Raw genomic sequence first — 11,333 nt, forward strand, 5'->3', positions numbered from 1 at the left:
GAGCTAGTTTTTCTATGAAAGCGAGGTCCTGACACCTTATTCTTTTGTCATCTTTCTACATCATTCTTTGCTCCTCATTACAAGTCTCTGTGTAGGGCAGAGGTAACTTCAGCTAATCTAACTATGTTCCCATTTATGTCGCTTAATTGCCTGAGTGTATAGTGGGAAGAGGCTTGTAATCTGATCTGTGGCCAATTCCTCTAGCCGACTGTATCTTGTTGATCTTGTTCCTGGGTAAGTACATGAATAGATGTTTCAAGAATATCTCATAGCATCATAAAGAGACACCCGGATTCTTTATGTGTATGACACACTCCAAGGTGTAAAGAAGACCTTCAAGTAGATAAGGATATCTCCCTAAAAGCAGGAAAGGCATAAATGATTCATAAGAAATTTTCAATCAACCTAATACCCCCAAATTGCACAAATATTAAAAATCCTTTGAGTATGCAACAGGAAGAGATTAAAACCAAAAGTGGCATGGTCTCCAGCATGTGGCTCAGATTTGCTGGAACTTGGTCAAGCAGCTGTGCTGGCTTTATGACTTTTGTCACTCCTATCAGATGTGGCTGTGCCAGTTTGAAGAGAACAACTAGTCTTTAGCCTACCTTGGAAATCCAAAGAATCTGGATTGTCATGTCAGTAAAGGATAGCTACAGCAGTAGCAATGGCAGGGACAGAAACAGGGTAGATGAAGTCAGCATCAAGATAAGAACAGGGTAGATGATGAACTCAAGAGTAAGATGAGGATAGGGTATATGATGAACTCAACAGAAGGATGACAACAGAATAGATGATGAACTCAACAGATGGATGAGTACAGGGTAGGAGATTGACTCAAGGGCAAGAATAGGACACGTAGGTGATGAACTGAGGAGAAAGATTCAAGGGCATGTAGAACAACAAGCAAAAGCTTTTCACTCAGATTTTTTTTAAATCTGGAGCACCAGCAGAGGATGCCTCCAAGATGTAGTGTGAGTCTTCCCCCTACTGTCAGCCTACTCAAGAGAATCCCTCACAAGCCTGCCTAGAAATTCACCATATCTGTAGATATCTCACAGGTATACACAGAGGCTTATCTTCCTGGGGTATTGTAGATCCTGTCAAGTTGATAATCACCAGTAACCATCACAGGAATGAATCATTGAATCTTAGGAGTCTTACAGAGACATGACTCTTAAGTAGCTAGGCCACCATAAAGCAACCAGTGCATAAATGTCTTGCTGTTTGTCTGGGCTGTACACATCAGAGCATGATTTTTCCCACATGAATTTCCAGAGCTAGAAAGTAATTGATTTGAATTCTCTCCGCCATCCCAAAGAACACAAAAAGTCCCCATGACACTTTAGTGAGAATTCTGCCCTTCAGAACTATGCTGTTTGTAGGGAAAGAAACCATGCTAATTGATGGAGCAGCTATGAGAACCTGATACAACACAATGGAAGATGTTCTGTACCTTAACAATCTTTAATCAGATCTCTCAGCTACATTGTAAAAAAATTGGGCATGAGACATGGAAAATTTTATAAGCGTAACTATCACCAAGATTTCAAAGACTTTAGAAATTTGCGGGTAAAGCTTGTTATCTGGGTATTAAGTGTCTCTAGTCAGCTCACACAGAAGCTGGATGGAGGAAAAGCAGTTGCTTTTTAACTTCCATTACAGAAAGACATATAGAATTTATAGTAGAGCAAGGACAGTGAAAGAGGAAGCCATAATAATGGGAAGGAATGTACAAATGTGGTAGTGTTAGCAGCAATGGATATTTTCCTCTGACTTTCATCTCAAATAAAGTAATTTGGAGCTTGTGGAGGTTGGACTGATATAAAATAAGGTAAGTCTGAGGTGGGGCAGAGGCAGAGGGAATGTATGAATTTTAAACTATCATTCTGTTTTTTCCTATTTTAGGTCATGGGTCACCTGTGTGATGAAGATACATATTTAAAACAGACAGAACTGCATTCAACTCTTAGGCCCAGAATGATCCATTGGCTTACCACCTACATGCTCTGATGACAAGTCCCCTCCTTCATGAAGAGCAGAACTCAAAATATCAAAGGATATCTTCTGTATTCAGCCAGATGATGTACCATGATATGTATTTTAATAAATACACTCCTTCTTTTAACTATTGATGCCAGTTATTTTAAATGTTTGCTTTATTATAAATGAAGCTACTCCATACTTTACACTTCCCCCTTGTTTGTTTGTTGTTGTTGTTGTTGTTTTTCATTTTATTTTATGCATTTTATGTGTTTTTTTGTGCATGTATGTCTCTTGTACACTAACCCTACACATTAGCTTACAATACCACTGGAGTTCATAAGAGGGCATCAGATCCCCTGGAACTGGAATTGCAGAGGTTTATGAGCCACCTGGTGGATACTTTGAATTGAAACCAGGTCTCTAGAAAATTAACTTGGATCTAACCATTCAATAACTTCTCCAGTCTATCCTTTCTCATTTTAAAAGGATGTTCTCATTCTGAAAGCTCATGTGAACATTCTAACCAAGGGGAGGAGGGGCGTTGGGGAACAGAGCTGTCTCTCAACAAGGTCTTTTTGTGCTCAGTCCCTAGAAGAGCCTCTGGTCAGATTATCTGACTACTGGATTTAGGTTTATTCCCTAGAGGGTCTGAGTTCAACTTAGCCCAGGGTAAATGCATCCTGGACCCTCTTCATGACTGCACAACTCTAGGATGATGTTCAGGGATTAAGGAGCAAATTTGTACTCCAGAGGGAGGGAGTCTAAAGACCCTTTCAATATGAAAGATTCATGATGATTGTAGAGCCATAATCTTCTCTTGACAATTTGTCTCTCACTTGGGAATCCAAATATAGCAACTCTTGGAGGTGGGGTATCTTAGGGAGGACTATAAAGAACAAGGTCAGTTGGAGTTGAAATGATACTGACATTCAGCAGAGACCTGTTTCCATTCTTCTTCATGTGACAAAACAATGCCCAGATAGCTGTGGACTAAAACAGTAAAGCCAACAAGATGCATGTCTCCTTCCTCCTCACTACTTGGAATTGAGTGCCCCTGAATGCCAGGATGTCATATGGGTTAAGCAGATGATCCACAAGGCTGTACATCTTTATGCTATTTACTCCTCTTGCCATCCATTCTAATATCTTGGAAAGAAGATGCTATGCAAGCTATGACAATTCAGATGTCATTTTCTATAAAAGTCATCAACATTTATCCAACAACAGCCTGTGTCTTGCTGTCCTCTGTGGAATTTCATGGTCTTCACTTAAAGTGTTACTATATTAATTGGTTTGTCTGAGTAGCTTTCTCCTTGATAAGGTCCCCAAAATATTGCATTTTCAAAAGAAACTTGATTTCACATGCAAGTATTTACCTTTTACTACAATGTGATGTGTGGCATCAGTATTCTTCCTTGATGTTGAACAGCAGCATCTAAAACTCACATGTTGGCATTAGATCACAAGAAGAAACACCAACATCCATAATGTGTCACTCTTTTAAAACTATATAAGATATTCAAAATTTGTTATATTAAAGATTTGTATGAAAAGACTTGTTCCTTTGTTACCATAATTAAATTCTATATCATTTCAGCTGGTTGTAACCTCATGATAAGAAATGGAGTACATAATATCTAAGAATATAGACTTAGTAAGATCATAAGAACACATACACTTTGAACTATTTTCCAGCTGTATTTAACACTTACTCATTGGTGTATCTATACTTCATGAAGGCATGAATTGGAGTATGCGTGCATGAATGTGACTGTGTGGACATTATTCTTCCTTGTGTCTCTGTTCACTGGGAGGAAAGAATAGTCCCATTCTGGAGTTTTCAACAAAAGCATTTTTATTTTTAAGTACAGTAGTATTTAGCACTGTTCACTGTGAATGCATCTTTACCTCTGGATTCCAAAATGGACAATACCCAACACTGTCTTCATTTGGCCATCTTACCAGAAGAGGGCACCACTAACACATATCTATCCAGTAATAACACCAGCCTTAGAGCTAAAAATCATTGTCAGACTAAAAAAACCAAGAAGTGCCTAGGTTCTTGGTTCACTTGGCCCCAAGTAATATTTTCAAGGCTTTGCTTACTTTGCTTAGGGTTGTCTTGGCATTGACCATACCCACAGTTAGCCTACTGAACCTGGAGATCCAGCAAGTCCGGGGCCTTTTGTACAGGGGAACAAGCCTCTCTCAGAAATCGACCATCTAGCAACAGTGTTCTCTGATTCAGCAGAATCCCTTTCCTCTGGTAATTTGTTCTATCCATAGTACCAAATCTGACAGAAGGGAAATGAGTTAATATGAAAGTTAAAATTGGATGTCCCTGATCCAGCTGGGATCTCCCACTCCCCTAAGCTCTCTTTCCCTCACATCCAGTTTGCTCATGTAGATCTCATCCATTTCTCTGTCTTTGGGCAATCCCTGTGTCTTTCTTAGGGTCCTCTTTACTAGGTAACCTCCTTGGGGTTGTGAGTAGCAGTCTAGTCATTCTTTGTTCCACATCTAGTATCCACCTATGAGTGAGTACATACCATGTTTGTCTTTCTGAGTCTGGATTACCTTACTCAGGATGATTTTTTCTAGATCCATCCATTTGCCTGTAAACCTCATGATTTTCTCTGCACCATAATAAATGAAGACCCCATGGGAATAGGAAGAAGGGAAGAAGCAAAGTGCTAGAGAGGTCCCCAGAAATCCACAAAGATACCTCCACAATAGACTACTGGCAATGGTCGAGAGAAAGCCTGAATTGACCCACTCTGATGATCAGATGGCCAAACACCCTAACTGTCATGGTAGAAGTCTCATCCAATTACTGATCGAAGCAGATGCAGAGATCCACAGCCAGGCCTAAGGTGGAGCTCCTGGAGTCCAATTGTTGAGGAAGAGGAGGGATTGTATGAGTGAGAATTGTTGAGACCATGATTAGAAAAAACACAGGGACAAATAGCCAAACTAGTGGAAACATATGAACTATGAACCAACAGCTGAGGAGGCCCCATGGAACTGGATCAGGCCCTCTTGATAAGTGAGACAGTCAATTAGCTTGAACTGTTTGAGAGGCTCCCAGGCAGTAGGACCAGGACCTGTCCTTAATGCATGAGCTGGCTGTTTGGAGCCTGGGGCCTATGCAGGGACACTTTGCTCAGCCTGGGTGAAGGGAGGAGGGGACCGGACCTGCCTGGACTGAATCTACCAGGCTGATCTGAATTCCCAGGGGAGTCCTTGCCCTGGAAGCGATGGGAATGAGGGGTGGGTTGGAGGGAGGGGGTGGGAGGAGGGAGGACAGGGGAATCTGTGGCTGATATGTAAAATTAAATTAAATTATAAAATAAAAAAAAGATTGGATGTCCCAAAGGACATATAGCTTAGCAGTTGAGAACACTTTTTCATCTTTCAAAAGACCTGTATTCAATTGCCAACACTCACATGGGGGTTCACATGTGTGACTTCAGTTCCAGGGCATCTGAAGCCTTCTTATGACTTCCTTATGTACCAAACATGAAAGAGGTAGACATATATACATGTTGATACAACACTCATGCACACAGAATAAAATAAATAAACATAAACAAAATAAAAGAAAACATTGGATATTCTTCATTCTCAGTAGGGCCAAGATGATTATTATTCAGATTTTGGGGGCCCTTGAGAACTAAACACTAATTTCAGGTATGACTTGATGGAGATATCCTATCCTTTATTTATAATGAGGCACATTGATCAATATATTGATTTATTTGATAGTTTAATATAATACAACTGATGATTTAGTGTTCTCACTAGTGAAATATAAAACCTATCTGCATAAGAGTAATGGATGTTGAGATCATGATGGAAAAATGTGCAGAGATGACCAGCAACCCTAGTGGGAACTCATGAACTATAGAAATGTCCTTTTTTATTGGTGTAATATGTATAAATATAATACTGGATTATGCATGTTTGCCCTAAATAAAAGACCACATGAGTGTATGAGCCAAGAACTGCCTAGGCCATATCTTGTTATTTGCATATTTCAACCTCGGAAACCACAAATGGCTCATAGTTGCTTTAAAGTAATGTACTTTTCAGATGAGCACTAATTAGTCTGTGACTGAGACTGGAAAACACAATGGACTTTCAGTTGCAGATTTTCAGCCTCATGTTATTCAGTGTCACAGGTAAGACAGGCTCTGAGTTCAGAATCCAATATTATTTTCCCTGGGGTAGACTGAGGCTAAGATAAACTACTTTCCATTTTGTTTCTTCTGAATGTTGGATGGTATCAAGTTATTTGTGTACCTCTATGTCTACCAACCTCTCTCTCTTTTCTTTGATTTCCTGACCATAGCGTCCAGTGGAGAAATTGTTCTCACCCAGTCTCCAGCATCCATGGCTGCATCTCAAGGGGACAGGGTCACCATGACCTGTAGTGCCAGCTCAACTGTAAGCAATAATAGATTGCACTGGTACCAACAGAAGCCAGGAGCCTCTCCCAAACTCCTGATATATAGAACATCCACCCTGGCTTCTGGAGTCCCAGATCGCTTCAGTGGCAGTGGGTCTGGGACCTCTTACTCTCTCATGTTGCTAGAGTTTTCCTGCCTGGCCCACAGTCAGGACAAATCTCTCTCACCCGCCAGTCCCAAGCCGCTCAAACCCGATCAAATAAACACAGAGACTTATATTGGTTTCAAACTGTATGGCCGTGGCAGGCTTCTCGCTAACTGTTCTTACAGCTTAAATTAATCCATTTCTATTAATCTATACCTTGCCACGTGGCTTGTGGCTTACCGGTACTTTACATCTTCCTTATCCTGATGGCGGCTGGCAGTGTCTCCCCTTCCAGCTTCCTGTTCTCTCAATTTTCCTCTCTGTTAGTCCTGCCTATACTTCCTGCCTGGCCACTGCCAATCAGTGATTTATTCATTGACCAATCAGCAACACATTTGACATACAGACCATCCCACAGCACCTCCCCTTTTCTTTTCTTAAAAAGGAAGGTTTTAACCTTTACACATCTCCAAAGTCAGCTTGGTATATTTGGGAATTTGGGCGTAGCTTCTCTTACTACTTCCTGCTGGAGGGGGGCGCTGTATCTTCTGGGGAAACAAAGAAAATTTTAGGATCATGGAGTAGTCCGTGAGGCTGTATCATCTGAGCCAGTTGTCTTGAAACGGTTCTGGATGTTGGATCATCTGGGCCATGGTGTCATCGGAGACCTTTCAGGGGGTCTTGGCTGGTCAAACCTGATGTATCTTACTCTGGAACAAATCCATAGCCTCTTGCTTTCTGTGGAAACAAAAGAGACTCTTTTCCAAAGCAACATATCCTTACATCCAAATTTTGAAGTCAAAGTATCTTTAAAATATACGTACTGGTTTAACTCAGCTTCCTTTACAATCAAACATCTCTCTGTAGTTAAGAATCCCAAAGACAACACAATCCAGACTCTCTGTGTAATAGTCATCTCTACGTGGCTTATTTTTTATATTAATTTTACTGTCTCTTTAAAGACTTTATTTTTTTAAACCATGTATTTGTTTCTATACTGTATATATCACCTTTTTTTGTCTCTTTTAAGCCTACGTATATTTTACACACATTTTAAACTATTACATCTGAATCTGTCTTATTGTGAATCTGTTGCTTTAAGCTGCAGCAGCTGTGGCTGCTGGCTCCGCCCACCTCAGCTTCCCAACATGGCGGCAGTATGCTTACCGCCAGCTCTGGGAGCTATCGTGGGTCTATGCTTTTATCCAAGCAGCGTGTAGCCCAGAAACCTCTTTTTTTGTTTTGTACTAGCAAAGGCTAAATCCACAATGTAGCTTAATGTGCCACTTGCAGAGGCCTCATTCCCGCCATACTGCAGGTTGAGTGCGCACGCCAGCAACCCGCCAGTAGCTCAAACCGGCAGCTGCCGCTCATTTGAGAGAGACAATTAGGAAGCTGTTTTTAGCTCTGTTTTAGAATCTTTTTTTTCAGGTCTTAGGTGGAAACTCTTGCCACCATGTTGGACGCCATTTGTTGCTAGAGTTTTCCTGCCTGGCCCACAGTCAGGACAAATCTCTCTCACCCGCCAGTCCCAAGCCGCTCAAACCCGATCAAATAAACACAGAGACTTATATTGGTTTCAAACTGTATGGCCGTGGCAGGCTTCTTGCTAACTGTTCTTACAGCTTAAATTAATCCATTTCTATTAATCTATACCTTGCCACGTGGCTTGTGGCTTACCGGTACTTTACATCTTCCTTATCCTGATGGCGGCTGGCAGTGTCTCCCCTTCCAGCTTCCTGTTCTCTCAATTTTCCTCTCTGTTAGTCCCGCCTATACTTCCTGCCTGGCCACTGCCAATCAGTGATTTATTCATTGACCAATCAGCAACACATTTGACATACAGACCATCCCACAGCACTCTCACAATCAGCAGTATTGAAACTGAAGATGCTGCCACTTACTACTGTCAGCAGGGGAATAATTACCCACCCACACTGTGATACAGACTGGAACAAAAACACTTTACCTCACTAGAGCCCAGCTGCTTCCTCCTAGAATGAAATATGGCCAAGGGTTTTAGTGATATGTGGCAGAATGTCTCAGATATATATATATATTTTCTACTTTTAATATTTCTTATATTGAAATTTTTATGCAACTCTGGTAGATTCTTTTACCTATATCAATTCTATTGGTTGGTTTTCAAGACAAAAAACTTTCTCCTGGAAATGTGCCTTGGATTTCATGGCTACAGTGGGTTGGGTTGGGATAAGTGTGGGAAAACTGTGCTTATAGGTGTTGCAGTGGCCTTGGCTTCTGAGCATGTGAGGCTTGTTCACCTCCTGAGGTGCTGGGCTTCTCAGACTGTGGGAATCTCCTTCCTTTTTGAGTAAGGCAGGCTTGGGATAGGGACATCAGAGTATATCCAGCAGTGTGATTAGGTTACTTTAATGATTCTTCATGGATATGGAGAAATGGAAATTTTCCCGTCTCTTGGGGAGGGCAGGTGATTTTTACAAGAGAGTCAGCAAAGGCAGGTCAATAAGCTACTTCTGTAGAGAACTCATGAATACAGCATTGGAGTGGAGACGACTGTAGAACTCACTCACTCTAACAACCATAGGAAATCCCTTGGTTACCAACTGGTTTCAAACAGTGGCATGCACTAATCCACACAGAATGTTTCATGTATTCTTTACAATGCCATTTGCATCTTTGCATAACTTAATGTCTCCATGATAGCCCACTGTACTCCAGTGCTACCCTCAAGTAATGTAGTTGGACAATATTTTTTTATCCTCTACTTTGGTTCTGTTTGTTGAAGGAAAGTGTAGCTGACACCTCCACTTAGTCACTACCCTGGAGGTCTCCAGGAACTTTTGCACCTGGTCTCTGCTATCTTCATTCATTTCAGGATATTTTCTGGCTGGTTGTTCTCTTTCAGGACAGTCACTTACTAGAAGTAAACTTCCTCTGTCATTCTACTAAAAGTAGTATCCATCCTCCTCTGTCTTCTGATTTTCCTTAACAGACTTTCTTTTCCTCTGAAATTGTACTGGTAATTTCTACTTGAAATGCTTTTCTCTCCAAAAAAAAAAATATTTAGTGAGAGACATATATTGTATTATCTTTCTACTCTTATGACAAATCATTGAAACAAAAAACTGACAAAGAAACCGATAAGGCAACAGAGAAGTAATAAATGGGCATTTAAAATTTTCATTTATGTTTACTTATATGTATCGGTATTGGTGTGCATTTTTGTATTGGTGTGTATGTGAGTGGGCACATATGTACAAGTCAGAGAGTCACTTCTCTCATTTAACCATGTAGGTCACAGTGATTGACCTTGGATTATCAGACTTAGTGGCAAGCATCTTTTTTTTGTTGTTGTTGTTGTTGTTGCTGTTGTTGTTGTTGTTGTTTTTCGAAACAGGGTTTCTCTGTGTAGCTTTGTGCCTTTCCTGGATCTCACTCTGTAGACTAGGCTGGCTTCGAACTCCAAAAGATCCACCTGGCACTGCCTTCTGAGTGCTGGGATTAAAGGTGTGTGCCACCACCACCCTGCAATGTGGCAAGCATCTTTACACACTGTCATCTCTCTCACCTTCAAAATTTTCTTTTAAATTCTGAAAAAATAAATCAAAGCTAACACCAAATGTCAAAAAGAATGCATATACTCATGGGTTTGAAGAAATAATGTTAGGACAACAATCATCCTACCAAAATCTACTTGTAGATATAATGAAAACCAGAGCAACATCTTCACAAACAGAAAAAAACAAAAACAAAAAACTCTTTTTTGTTTTTTTAATTTTTCAAGGCAAGGTTCTTAGCCTCCTGGACCTTGCTTTATAAACCAGGCTGGCCTTGAATGCAGTGAGAGCTGCCTGCCTCTGCTTCCTAAGTGCTGGGACTAAAGGTATGTGCCACCACCACCTGACTAGCAAAAAATTTAAGATTCACATGGAAACTGAGTACAAAGAGTAAATCTGGGGGAACTATAATAACTAATCTTAAGTAATACTATAGAAGTAGAATAATAAAACTAATGTATTAGCAGAGACAAATGTAGAGGTTATTGAAACAGATCTGAATACTCAAATTTGTCAAAGTAGCCAGAGTAAACTGTGTGACAAATATAGAAACCCACAAACCCACAAACTGATGAACAGAGAAGGAAAGACAGAATCATTAACAAATTGTTCTGGGAAGCACAGATGTGCACATACAGTAAATGAAACTAGATCCCTATATCTTCCCCATTAACTCCTAGTTGTTCAAATATCTCAATATACAACCTGAAACTGAAAATCTGGAAGCTATGGAATATACTGTCAGAGAGTTTGGTAAGTCACTTAAAGGTAGGTAAGAACACAAGGACTGTGGTGTTTTCAATGAGACTGATCCCCATAGCCTCATACATTTCCTTCTTATTCCCTTAAATGGCTTTCAGGGAAGGATTAGGATGTGTGATGTTGTTGGATTGTGTATGGCTTTGTTGGAGTAGGTGTGGCTTCTTGGAGTCAGTGTGGTCTTGATAGAGCAGGTTTGTGATTAGGGACAGGGTTTGTGTTTCCAAAATGCTACATGTGGCCTAGTGCTTTCTACCTGCTGCTTGTGGGTCAGGATGTAAAGCACTCAGTGCCATGCTTACCAACATGCCCCTGCCATGATGATAATGTAATCATCTCTAAGCAAGCCTCCAATTAGATGATTTCTTTTATAAGAGTCGTGTTAGTCATGTTGTCTCTTCACAGCAATAGAACAGTGACAAAAAAAGTGATCACTCTAGAAATGAGATCAACAATTGACAATTAGGACCTCCTGAAGCTAAAAAGCTCCTGCAC

The sequence above is a fragment of the Peromyscus californicus genome, unplaced genomic scaffold (genome assembly GCF_007827085.1).
Source record: "Peromyscus californicus insignis strain IS unplaced genomic scaffold, ASM782708v3 Scaffold_6__1_contigs__length_162567912, whole genome shotgun sequence".
NCBI classification, from domain to species: Eukaryota; Metazoa; Chordata; class Mammalia; order Rodentia; family Cricetidae; genus Peromyscus; species Peromyscus californicus.